Here is a 15,046-nt window from a genome sequence, read left to right on the forward strand (position 1 = left end):
TTTCAATTCCATGAAAAAAAACCTAAAATATTCAAAAAATACATCAAGTCACATTAATTAATTGATCGTTTTATGTATATAATAACTAGCGATATCTTAGTTAGCATCTAATAAATCTCATAATACGCAATAAATTATTTTACTGTAATAAAATATTTGTTTGATTTTCAAACAAAGGAGAAATTTAAAATGAATTATTCGTTCATATGGTTTGCTGGCACATGAAGTCAAAATAAGTCAATTTATTTTAAATGAGCCCACACTCGTTTACATATTCAAATCCCTTGTAAAAGCAAAGCAAGCAATATAAATTAAGTTTGAAATCATACATGTCTTAAAATCGTATTTAGTGTGCGTTAAAGTTAACAATTAATTATTAACAGTTTTCTAGGTTAAGGAGTATGAATAAATCACTCTCGGCTAAAATATTAGTATACTTTGTGTAATTTTATGTACGAAATTGATACTCTTAACAGGCTGAGTGCTTAATTATTTTTTACTCGATTAAGTAGTAACATACTCGTATTTATATGGAAAATAAATGAATCAGCTCTCACATAACATAAAAAAGCGTCTGTAATGACTTTTTTCCATTATCTAATTTTCGAACCGGAACCCTTTAAAATGTCATGAGAGATGGTACTGGGGTACAATAAAATTGAAAATGCGTAAGGTATCTCTTGTTGATTCGTTCGACGTTATGTTTATCAAGTTATAAAGCAACAGGAGGCTATTAAGAAAAATCTTAAATACAAAATTAAACTAGAAAGATAATAACCATATATTTATTAATTATGAACAACAATTAATTTCCAAAATATTTTTTTTCGAACAACATGTTAGAATTTTATTATATAGTTTCATTGATTTAACCACTACTGAAAAACATTAAAATTCGTTATCACCCTATATTTTATTACACTACAAATAAACATTTGAAAACATCAATAGTAGTAAATACAAATTGTTTTACTGTTATTTGAACCAGAAATCAATTTTGGCTTGTATAAATTGAACTGTACGCTTTGACATGGGTTAAATAAATTATTTGATATATTAAAGATATTTTCAAATCGTGACGCGTCAATAAAAAATGTTGTATCCGAAATAGATAGGCCATAATTTTTTTCCTCTCATAAAACTTTGAAAAAAAAAAAAGAAAGAATTATAATGTATATTTCATTGAACTTTCTATATGGTAATTTATTAATGTATGTATACAAGGAAATTTTTGTTATTTTTATACAAAAAGAATATTGAATTCAATGGTATTCAATTTTGTACAGTCACATTTCGAGTTTATACAGAAATATGTACTTTTATGAACTATGAAGTATACTTTTAACGTTAAATTTCTTATGAAAAAGAATTACTCTGGTAGAGTTAGATAGCTAAAAGTCTAAAATATTCTTTGGAGGTCACGAATCATAGCTATATTTCAAATTCATCCATCATCAAATTTTTAAAATGAACTTTTTGATTTAAAATTATGCATTGCATCGTATTCATTCCTGAAAATTCATAATATATTGAAATGCATATAAAATGTATTCAGAAAAAATTTAAATTAAGTCTTTGGAAATTTAATCAATAGATATCCAAAGAAAAATGCGGTAAAAATATTTAATGATAAGTATATAAAATTTAATTTTAAAAACACTGGCTTTTTAATTCACTGGCGTTTTATGCAGGCCAACAAAACTCATGCATTTATTTTTGGACTGGTTAAGAAATAATAACACGGCAATTAATAAAATTGAACTAATGTTGAAACGTTTATTGTAAAATTTATAATGCATATAGATATACACGGGTTCTTACAAAGCAGACCATTTGGCATTTTAAAGCGAATCTTCTATTTTCGGGTCTATTCGATTAAACCGTCATACTAAACCTTAGCGTTGGGGAAATTCATTTGAGTATTAATTGAAGACAAACACGATTGATTATGGAAATACTTGGCGTAGCAGCAACCTTTGGAAACCGAAAATGATAACATAGTAATTTAAACTAACGAAGCCCTTTCATCTACACTAATATAATATAAATAATGTATAAACTGCAATGCTATACATTCTTATTCATTAAATTTTCAACGACGATAAGGACTACGACTAAATTATCCGATCATTATGTAATTAAGTTATATTAATTATACCTACAATTTAAGACGACACGGCTCTTAAAAAAAAAAAAATTCTAACAAAGGTGAACTTTAAGATTGACACGATTATCAAATAATAATAATATTTATCTTCACTGGAAATGCTAATTTTAATAATTATTTTTTAAACTCATTTTCATATAATTTATGAATGTCACAATAATTGTTATGTGGTCCATAAATATTACTTAATGTAGGATGTAAAATTTTGTACCCGCTAGTCTTTGTACTATATGCATGCTGTGCAAAAACCTTAACGATATCAAAATCTCTACATGACGTCTGATATCTCTAGAAGGGAATAAGGGATGATTATGTTTAAAACTCATACCTGTAACTTTTGTAAGAGATATGATTCGATTAATGTTTACCCGAAACTAGTTGAAATACTAATAATATTTAAGCATTTACATTCAAACAAAAAATGAATTTTACATTTTTGTTTTGGCTATTTTCCTCGCAATTACTTTAGTTTAGATTTGTTATTTTAACAGAAAAACCAAATAGCTCAAGAATAGTTTTTTGAGCATTATGTAAAACTTTAACAAACAAGAGCAAGGTATGTGTTTAGGATCACGAAGCTTTACCAATAATTGACGTACACAAACTGTTATATTTCGACGGTTCATTTGAACTGTGTGTAGGTTTTTGTTGGCGATTTGCCAATATTGGCTAATAGACAGGGGTCATTAGTTTTTTTATGCGAATCAACTTTAAGTTATATTGTTCTCAACATACAAGCTACAGTCAAAAAATAGTTTAAATTGAATATGTCCAAAATAATTTAGCTATTTCTTACTATTTTTATTAGTCAAATACATAAAATGTCAATGTAATGGTTGTACAACACACTATATTTTCCTAACTGGTATAATTATAAAACTAGTAACTAAGATAATTTCAATCATATAAAGAATTTAAAATGTTTTATCAGAATATTAAGGGGAAAAAATTAATATGTTTGTTTGGTATGTTTTAGCTAGTATCAAAGTTATAGGTCATATAGTTTATCTTAGCGAATGGTTGTATAATAAAAAATATTGTAAAATTAGCTAACTTGACTAACATTAAAAAATTTCATGGTAATTTCAAATTAAATAATAAAATAATTCGTTTTATCTAAGGCAATGTTTGTATCTTTACAATTAGCAAATAAATTTTTAAATTTTAGGTACTGATAAAAAGTGAACATAGTAATTGATAAGTGATTAAATATTTTACTACTTTATAATTATTTATAAAAGGAACTTAAACAAGCTGCCTGAGTAGGTTTATTTAACTTGATTTGTTTTGTTTATTGTGCCGTCATGTGTAATGGCAAGTTTGTTATTTCTATGTATTAAGAAGAATGTTGGTCAGCTAAATAAACGTTAAACTTAATGTTTTTAGAGTCGGTCAAGTTCTTTGTAATTAAAAGTCCATTAACACAATTATTAATTCTTCTACATAAAAGTGCTAGGATGATGGTTTTCTACTAAATTTGAAAAACAACTATGACGTTATTTCTAATTAATTCAATCTTTTTCTAGTAAAAATGAAATAGATATTATATTTTATCAATAAGTGAATTTATATCAATTATTATATACTAATAAACGTTTATATTAAACATAGTCGTAGTCATTATTGTAAGAACGTAATGTTCCTATAATTTGAATTTGATTAGTAGGTTCAGTATAGTCAGTGTAAAAATATATTATTCAACTAACTGATCACAAAATTAAAATATTTCAAAGCTTCAATGATAAATTTTTTTTTTAATATTATGGACATTTTGAGTTAATATATTTTTTTAATTTCCTAACTATTTTTATCCGTTATTTCCTAAAATATAAACAAGCTTTCTCGCGAAAACATACAAAATTTGTTACATTAATTTTTTTATGAATTGAAATATCAACAAGTTTACAATTGAGTTGAAAAAAAATATAGTATAACTAAATGAACCTAATTTTTCAAACAATAATTTAAAATTGGTTATAATTATTACTTAAATAATTTTTTTTTTCAATAATCAATCGAATATTTTGAACTTTAAGAGGGTCTATAATACTTATGAGAATTTTTTGCTTATACATGATATTTAATTTGTATATTGGCCCCCTTAGATATGCCATTTTCATGGATTGATTACTTTTTATTATTTTTAAATAATTTTTTATGAAAATAATTTTAATTAATTTTCTCTTTTCGTTATTGGAAATTTTATTAAGTACATAATTAACGTATAAATGTATCTATGCTGAAAAAAATACTTAATGCACTCTTATTTTCAATTTTTTTTTTTTTGTTATAAAAAGCACTCAATCGCATTACCTCAGAAAAATTATTATATTTACTATTTAAAAGTTATTAGAAATAATCATATAGATATACTCATGTACCTTGAATATGTTTTATTGATCTGTACATTTTTGACCAAGTTTCTAGCTTTTTTTTATTAATTCGTAGGTATATTATTTAACAATTGTCTTTTGAAGTCTGCAGGCATCAAAATACGTATACGCATGCGTATTATGCACAATTTTTATTTATATAAATTGAACATAGAAAATTTATTATTATTAGTTTATACATATTTTTTTGGTGATATAAAGTTCTAGAACAAAGGACTCTTTTTTTTTTTTTTTATCGATGTTTTTGCATTTTTATTTAAAGAAAAAATTATATATATTTCATTAATACACATAATTCCAATTTTTTCAAACTATCCTGAAAGGTGTAAGATACTTATTTGAATTTCTGGGATTAGCATTTAACCATACAGAATATTTTGAACAAGATATTGTTTGACATTTATTGTTTTTAATGACTTTGGTCGTAACATTAAAATTATAATAGAACATAAATAGTAACTCACGTTTTAAAACAGCTTAATACTTCCAGTCTTCTATTAGATCCTAAAAAAAATGTATACAATTAATATAAGAGAAAATTTAGTTTTAATAATTAATCATAATTAGTTTTAATTATCTTAGTATTCTATGTCACTAATATTGATAAAGCAAAGTTGTGACGTATTCCAATTATTTGAAGATGCACGTTGTACAGAAATACCACATCAATCACTAATTTTCTTTCACTTAAATAGTGAAAATATCTGTTTAAAATTCCACTATATATCCAACTTTTAAGTTTTTACTGATATTTTTTAAAATTTGCTAAGTGTTTAAATGTTTCTTAAATTATTGAGTGGTAATAAAAAATCATGTTAATAATCATGTTAAGAACTAGTTTAATAATCGATCATAGAAAACTTTATTTTCTGGGCACATCCGCTCTGTAATTGGCGTTGCCTACCTCTTTCTAACAACCTGATTCACTTTTAGTTCATTTCGTAGTTGAAAGAATAGGATTTTTTCAAGGAAAATTATCAAACATTTTTTTTGATATTAAAATTTATTTTTGCAAATTTTATCACTTAAAAAACCTTTTTCCCCTTTTTTAGTAAACTAAGATAGTTTAAAAAGGGAACACACGTCACGTACACACCCTTGGATCCACTGCTACTGAATAGTTGATTCTTAATAGGTAATAGAAGCATGTTTCAGATTTCTTTGTGATCATGTGTTATTTTTACTCCGAATAATTCCTCATTTAAATAGAAGTTTATCAAAAATTTTGTTAACTTATTAATTTAATATAAAAAATTTTATAATTTCAGGAAAAACAACAATTAAAATCTAAGCAATATGTATAAAACTAAATAACCGTGTTATGTATTACTCTAACAAGATTCTAAAAAAGATATAAGCTGAATTCATTAGCAAAATGATAAACGACATTCTTTCATTCGTTGAAGGCGAAGTCCCAAAAACCAGCGGTAACAGAATTCTATTTATTATAATAGTAGCACAAAACGGGTGCAGAGCTGTAAATCACAAAGCGCACGCCCTAACTCCCGGACCTTTGCGACAATCTCTATTCACAAAGGTCTTTTTAAAAAAATGTCTTCTCTTTATAAGTTAAAAACCTTTGGTTTATTGTTTATGTTTATGCTTTGAAAAAATGGCAATTTCTTGGAAATTATATAATGGTAAAAATCAAACCATTTTGAATTGCAGTGTTAAATTATTAGAATAAATTACTGATACTTTTATGGTACGTATACTCAACAAACATGCATCACCTGTCTACATTATTTTGTTTGAGATTCTTGAGTAAATCCCTTCGGACCACATGGCACTACTCACATAACAAAATCTTCGTCTCATGTCTGAGTTAAAACTTTTGTAACGTTTAAAATGTAACAATCACATACGTCAACGATTTGTATTATCATGGGACCTATGACAAACAACCATCTTTAGAGTCGAAAAGTTTATGTTCATTGTTTCCAAAATATATTGATTGTAAACTTAAACTTAAAACCTTAGATATGGATACTTATTCTGAAATAAAGACGATGGAAGAATTTTCAAATAATATTTGAATTATTAAACTAAATGAAACTTTTTGTTTTTGAATTCTACATATAACTGGAATAGGTACATACATTTAAATAAATAGGTTGCTTAAAAGTTATCGGACTTTTGACAAAGTATGAATGATTCATGTTCACAAAATTTTCGTTTGAAATAAAAAAATGAGGTTTCAACAATTTCATAGAAATTCCTTTGTTGAAGGTTGAGTTGGGTTTAAAGGTGATTGTATCAAGTTTAAAATTATTTTCCAGTTGTTATTTTTAGGCAGAGGAATTAAGTACATTTATTTATTTTTTATTGAAAATTTAATTTATTTATAAACTTAAATCCTTTTTATAATAAATAACTAAAAATAAAAACAAATGTATATGGAAAATATGCTTAAAATTAATTTGCAATTTTGACGAAATCAAGATAGGCTATAAAAAATAAGTTTAGTTTTATTAGTACAAAAAATTTAATATGATTTCAATTACTTATTAAAAATTATACTAGTTATGTAATTGTGATAATTTTTTTTTGTGTAGATGTACAAACATTTATACGAAATTGTAAATTAACTTTTACATATTTTTTTGTTGTAATCACAATATTTGTAACATATAAATTTGTCTTATATATTATATTATGTATTGATACAGTCATTGGTTGTGTAATCAATACTTAAATTTTAAAAATTAAAAATAAGATTGTATTGAGAGTGAAAACTTGGTAATTTTTGAAATCTTTGTAAACATTTATAAAGTTTGTTAATTAGCAATACAGTATTTTCCTTCTTTTAAACTGAATATTCATTAGTACATTGCAAACATTCTCTTCCCTAGAAATGGTATCCTTCCTGTTTAAGCTCGACCGTTTGAAATTAATGGAGCTTAATAAAAGTAATTCAACATTGTTAAGAGGGCCGTAATTAATGCGGCCTCAAATCAATAACAATAATAGTTATCATTCACATCAAAATTAAATTATTGATATTTGGATATGATGACTTCGAATTTTTTAAACATCTGAGGGTGTTTGAAAAGACTGCCCTAAGTCTTAATTTACCAAAGTAATAAAATAATTAGTTATCGTTCAATTCAAAATGTGGTTTGGTTTATTTCCTAATGAACCATTTATATGCAAATTCATTTAAAATAAATCTATTAATTTATAAATAATCATAAAATTCATAGAAACTAATTAATTAGATATTAATTTTAATATTAAGAAAGAATATTCCAAATAAAAAATCATTTTCTTGGTATTACATAAAAAAAATTGTATTTTCATCTCATCATTATAAATTTCAATATTTTTTTTGGGGTATAACTATAACTAAGAAATATATTAAATTTATATAATCTTGGTTTTTGGTTTAGATAACTTTTATTACATGAGATTTGATATATTATAATCATGTTTTGAAAGCATACTTCAACGAAACAGTTTAATTCCCTGACTTTTAATAATTCAAAACAATTACACGTATATTAAGTAGTCTATAATTACTCCTAATGTCATAATGGTTTAAACCCAAGATGTTATAGAACATTTTTTGATATGAAATTAATTTTGTTTAAATAAAGTAAAAAATTAATAACAAAATCTCGGAAAAATTATTTAGACATCTTATAATGATTTTTTTTAAGTATTTTGACTTTTTACAATTATTTAATTTAAAATGCTCCTCTAATTATTTTTAACAATTTAGTTGACAAACGAGTACAAAACGTTTTAAACTGTTATTCGTTAATAAAGTTTTCTTTTTAACACACTTTTGATTTAAAAATACTGATAACATAAATGTAATGCTAATTACCAGAAACAAGAACATTCAAGCGTAAAAGTATTCAAAGGAGATATGAAATAAATTTTTAGTCATTTGAAACTAGACTTTTAAAGTAATTCCTCGTATTATTTTGAATAATAATAACTCAGTAATATTCACAGATATTCACTTAACACGTGTAAATTTAACTTCATTTTGAATTAATGATATACTTTCATAAAAAAATTGTACAATGAGGAACTTATAGATATTATTTTTAAAAAATGTATTCACTCTTTTCAATAAAAAATAAATACAGCTTATCTTCGAAGTTAACAAAGATAATATTTTTTTTTTCGGAAATTAAATTTAATCTTTATAATTGTATAATATTTAAATTTTAATTATTTTAACAAGAGCATACAAATTTAGTATTAGAATCGCTTATTAATAATATTATATGCCAAACTACCGTATTGTTATATACATGATTATATATAAACCTAAAAATTGTAACTACAATTCATACTTTTTTTAGACAAAAATAATAGAAGGAATGATAGATTATGACAATTGAAATTTACATATATGACATGTATTTAACATCTAACGTAAAAATTCTTAATAAATTATGGTGTATTTAAATGTTCAAATTAGAGCTTAATAAATTAAAAGTTTAATAAAAACAATAACATTACAATTCATATTAAAAACACAATTCATTCATAAATTCTTAAATTGAAATTTAAAAATTTAAATAAAATTAAAAATTAATATGATCTAGTTTGTATAACTAGATGGTAATACTTTTTATTTATAATTTAATTTAATAAATCTATTAATAATTAATATTAACTATGATTATGGTAAATAATTCTATACTATCTAAGATGATAAATTTGCAATTTCTGTATGACTCTAATTTTTTGAATAATTAAAGAAAAATATTTTATTCATTATAATGTACGTATATAACATATTTTTACCTTTTCTACACATGTAGGTATATACTAGGTGATTGAATTATAGTCGATCACTATACTTCTCCTAAAATAATAAGAATTTTTTTTTCTTTGTTAAGTAGTATTTATCCTTGTTTATAAGTGGTTGAATATTTTTTATATCCATCACTCATCCCTTATAAGGATCAAAACTTTATTTGTTTAAATGACAACATACAATACTTTTTGTTAAAATGTTAAAAAATTATATAACTAAGAAAATAACTTGTAGATAACAACTTTTGAACAAGAATTAAAGGAGTTATTAACACTTAAAAATAAAGACTAAAGACAAGATACCGAAAATATTATTTGTTATTATTACGAATCAGTCTATCATTTCCTCTCCCATACAAGTATATAAATGTTCCTACCTTCATCATTTGCAATCATGATTTATAGTCGTAAGTGCAGAATATTAAAAATAAAATGTTTTTATACAACGATCGTATTTTTTGTAAGGCTAACACCTACATAACACATATTATTATTTCTTGTAATTATGTTGTTTTTTAAAAATACAACTAAATTTTAAACGACAATAAAATATCAAATTTACTTTTTTATAATTTGGTGTAATATATTGCATGACTATAATATATTTTTTTAATTAAAGTACGAATCGGGTAATGTATTAACGGTGAAAAAAATTGAAATGAACTATATTAATTTGTTTATGGCGTTAATTTTTTTTTTAATGTAAATTTATCTTTAAAATTAAGTTAGGAACAGTAAAATATGAATTTTCGAAAATATTTAAATAATAATTTCAAAATTTAAAAAATCGCAGTTTTTGTCATACTTCTTAATAGTACATGTAATACGCCTTTACCGACAATATACTCTCTCGGCGAGTGCTTTAGAATAGTATCTTCAAATATTTATGTGTTAAATTCAAAAACAAATCCTTCTTTTTCATACATGTTTTTAGGTACCTGCGTTGATTATACTTGCCATTCCAGAAATTGCCTAGTAACCCGGCGACCGTGCGGTCTCGTTATCTTTACGACTTTCTTGGCACTACATTTCCACAGGAATGCAATTTTAAACCGAGCGATAAACAAAAACTTTAACCAACAACTCAAAACATTAAACAGAATTGAAGACCAAGGAAATCGGAATTTACGGTATCTATATTATGATTCCCTAAAATTAAACGAACCAACGAAAATGTAACTCCCCATCCATTTGTCTATAGAAATATTGTGCGACATTTTATAGTTATAACAGATACTGTAAGAATGCTAACCGCCTATGCGATATTTGATATAACTCGAACACTTTTCATCTAAATACTTTGACACAATTCTAAATTAAGTATTTATACATAGGCTACGTTATGTCTATATTTCAAGTTCATTAAATCAATATTATTAGATGTGATGTGAAGCTCAGAAGGTATTAATTTTACTAAAATGTGTTTCTTTTTATGACTATCGCTACTTTTTCTCAGCTCTCGCCAGACCGATTTCTTTCAACAATACGTTAAAAGATCATAAATCGTATCTAATAGAAGTCATTGTCCACAAAAATTGAAAAAATTTCCCTCGTTTGTGGTAATTGGGTGAAATCGTCCAAAAAATTACAATTTTTAAAATCGATAAATTTCGAGAATTTAAACATTTTTTTTTAAACTGTCAATATGTGCCGAAGTTGAAAAATATATTAATTTTGTATTTAATTTTTTTTTCATATTTTATTTTTAAATCTTAAAAATGCCATAACTTATTAATATTTGACAATAGTTATAATCACTATCATCTTAAATATGCTTTTATACAAATCTAAAGATAGTGTTTAATTTTAGAAGAATTGTTGGACTATTTAAAGAACAACTATTTATAAGTTTTATGATTTAATATTTCCATATAAATATTTTAGTAATGTAATTTTTACAGAAAATTATAATATAGTTGCATATTTACATAACTCTATTGCAAACGTATAAAAAATTTATAAGTATAGATTTATCAAAAAAAATAATTAAGTTCGATTTTTGTAACCTTTAATAGTTAATTATAATTTCAGAAATGCATTTAAATTGTGGTTTATCATAAGCCATTGGTAGTTAGAATTTTATTTTTAGATAGGGCAGCTCCCTTTCTCTAAATATACTAATAATTATTAATTTACTTATACATAAAGGTTACAAAAACCATCCTTAAAAATATTGAAAATTAACACTCAATTCTTATTTTTTATATAAGAGGGTTTAAATATGGTTACATGCATTGCACTTTTATGTGATTATTTTATTTAACCTTAAGTTAAGGTAATAATTGAATACAAAAATTGAAATAAATAATAATTTTCTTCCTATAATTTAATATATTATTAAAAAATACTAGAATTCTGTAACATGTTCAAAATTTAGATTCAAAAAGTTCTACTTGCTATACGAATGTTTTGAGTTTTAATCCTCCTGTATAAGGAAAAATGGTCAGATTTAAAAAAAAAAGTATATCATATGAAAGATATATGTATAAAGTAATTAAGTAAACAAAATTGTATAGATACAGACATTTGTAAAAAAAAATATGGCGGTTTTAAGTAAAACAATCTGTTAACAGTGTATAATTATTAAAAGGAATTGTTAGATTATTTCAAAGTTTTGTTACCACATTAAATGAATTAATTGATTTATTATAATTATTTGAATATGTAATATCGGGGTTATTTCGGCCACTTTGATAGTTTTTATGCAACTCAAAAGTTTTTTAGTGAAATATTTTGGAATCCCTTGTAAATGAAGTATTAAAATGTTGATTCCATGTCAAGGTAACAATATTGTAACCTTGACACTTGATAAACTTATATAAGTTTATTAAATTTTAATTTATTTTTCAAGATAAATTAAAAATAATAATTTATATAGACGGTATTACCCCTTGATATTGTCTGGTTATTGCCTTCTAGCATACACTAGACAATAATCAATTTATTCCATTATGATATCATTTATCATAATTTTTTAATTATTATAATTGATAATTGATAATTGATTTTTTGCAAACATTAGAGCTAATTTTATACATGTAGGAGAAAAATGAAAGTGTTGTTTTTATGAAAATAAATTATTATATTATCACTAAGTACTACATTTTAAGTAATGATAATGATGATCATGTTTCTATGCAACGGTGTTTTATTCAGAACTTTAGCTTTAAATAAATTCGTGTGATCAGTATTATTCCGTGGTCGATATTCTCCTAGTCTCCCGTAGTAGTTACTTAACAAATATAAGTTAAAAACAAACAAAAAAATATAAAAGTTAAATTCAGAAATTCAACTTAATGCCAGTGTATAATACTTAACGCGTATGCGTTTGGGTAAACTTTTGCATCAAACTTAATCTCCGTCATTGTGTAACTTGCCAAGAACTGACATCATACATCGCTTTTTATGTTTATTAATATTGATTATGTTGATGTTGTTCAAATTTTGTTTTGAGCAATTTTTTCCATTATTGTCAAAACATCTTATTTGGATATCCGTTCAAAGGTTTTAAATCATTCGGCGAAAATAATATCGCTCATATAGCTACTATTTTCACTTGTATACATCTTGAAAGTTTGATCTGGTGTCAGCTTTTGACATATAAAAAATTAAATGTCAAATAACTGATTATAAATATACTTTTTAAAAGAAAAACCAAATATTTAGGTGTCTGTAAAGCCTACCACATAAAATAATACAATAATACTTAGAGATTTAATTGATTATTCTTAAAAAATAATTTATTTGTATAATTTTAAGTCAAAGATTTTAAAAGGAATATGATATAATGAACAAATTATCTGCTAAATTCATAATATTTTCGAATTTGATGCGTATAAATTATGCAAAATTACTATTAAATTATTAGATTATGGAATTGCTATGATTTGCTTATTTGTTTCAATTACGTTATTAACTTTTACATCTAAAATTATCAAAATTTAAATCAACTCAACCATAAACATTTTAGACCTATTTTATAATTACTTAAAAATAATTAATTGAATCTACAGATTGTATAAGGAAATCATTGCTGAATCATTTATTAACTTTGGTGAAGAGTGCTTACATTTTATAAACAACAAATTTTCAAGGGAAAAAACATACTATTACTTTTTATTGACAGTATTAGAGTAGTTAACTTCTTTAAAAATGTTGTTCATAATAAAAGATTTTTAATTAAACACGTTTTGATATTTCCTATAACTTTCGTCAAAAATACTGTAACATTAAATTCTGATCACTATGTATAAGAATTTTGAATGGTACTATTATTTTTCATATTTTTCAATATTTTTTAGGTTTTACAAAAATGATATTATTTTGTGATCCACGTTAAATATGAAACTTTGATATGATTTACAATTATTCAAATTACAGTCTAATAATATTTTAGCTTAATAATAATTAGTGTTTAAATTGTATAATTAGTCTTTTTCCTTATTTTTCAACTTGCACATTTTGATAATTTAATAACATTTAAAAAATTAATAAATATAAAACAATAAATATACAATTAGAATTAAAAACGTAATAATTATGAATAATAAGTAAATTATCTAAAAACTATTATAGCTTATAAAATTGTACTAAATTAATTTACAAATAGAAAATTCCAATCCGAGTTATAGTGCATATTATTCATTACAACTGGTAAGATATTACTAGACATAAATAAGTGTTAAACTGATCACTTTATTTTCATATATCACTTTATCAGATTATAAATCTTAGAGTATACAAAATAAATACAATTGATTTATAAGTTTAATTACTTTATCTCTTTATTACTTGATATTTTTTATAGATGTATATTAAAAAAATAAGAACTACATAAATGAAGCAAAAATTTTTGTTAATTATTTAGAAATCATCTCATTAAATGAACTATAAAAATATTTAATATTAAATTACCCCCTAAAATTTAGTTTTTAGGGATTAACTGATACTTCTTCAACTTCAAAGGCCATTTGATAGGTTTCATAGCCTTGTCATAACAGTTTCAAAATTTCCACAGCACATTTTTCTTAATATTAAAACAAATTCAAGAGGTTCCAGTTTGAATATTTTATTAAATATTTTTGTTTTTGGACCGCTCTTATACATATTTTATACTATTATACTATACAGATATTTTTAGATAAGTTAATTTTGAAAAAAAATTCAAACTATTAATTCTTCAAATATTTTTTATTTTACTGCAATGATTGTGTAAACCATAAAATTAATAGGGAATCAACAACAACAATATTCAAGAGTATATATTTTTATATAATAAAAAAATATTAAGAGCGAAATTAAACCGTTAGCACCTACTATTGTAACTACTATAATTGAAAAATTAACCATGCTCACATAATATTTGAATCAAAGAATTTTCAATATTTAATTGAATAATAAAAATTATATTTTAAAATAAACGCTGCCCTTAATATGTGCTTAGTCGAAGACGTCTTTATTAACTCATCAGTTTCTATAGGCAGTTCTTACCATAAAATTAATCATCGTAACTTGGTCCCCGAAAAAACTAATCAGCATTAATAAATCTATAGTAGGGTATTTAAAAAATTGGTGAGCTCAAGTCATATTACATATGAGAACGATCATCCCTATGCAGTACCAATAAAGGAGCGAGGCGAGTAGGGCACGTGTCCCGGGAACCGCCGTAAAAAAGCACAAAGTAGTGACGTAATTGAGAATTCGTTCAGAG

At 23.9% G+C, this 15,046-nt stretch overlaps 2 protein-coding genes across 6 annotated transcripts in view; both read right to left on the reverse strand.

Annotated features, from left to right (window-relative positions):
* Window positions 1-15,046, reverse strand: part of LOC126910283 (DNA-directed RNA polymerases I, II, and III subunit RPABC4) — a 157,740-nt gene that overhangs the window by 131,385 nt on the left and 11,309 nt on the right. The gene's annotated exons all lie outside the window — the stretch shown is intronic.
* Window positions 1-15,046, reverse strand: part of LOC126910270 (potassium channel subfamily K member 18-like) — a 126,676-nt gene that overhangs the window by 109,315 nt on the left and 2,315 nt on the right. For all 5 annotated transcript variants that reach the window (XR_007705229.1, XM_050692685.1, XM_050692683.1 and 2 more), the window contains exon 2: window positions 5,025-5,064. The gene's annotated coding sequence lies outside the window, so the exon portion shown is untranslated. The remainder of the gene's footprint in view (window positions 1-5,024; window positions 5,065-15,046) is intronic.

The sequence above is a fragment of the Daktulosphaira vitifoliae genome, unplaced genomic scaffold (genome assembly GCF_025091365.1).
Source record: "Daktulosphaira vitifoliae isolate Bord-2020 unplaced genomic scaffold, ASM2509136v1 Scaffold_1, whole genome shotgun sequence".
Taxonomy (NCBI): domain Eukaryota; kingdom Metazoa; phylum Arthropoda; class Insecta; order Hemiptera; family Phylloxeridae; genus Daktulosphaira; species Daktulosphaira vitifoliae.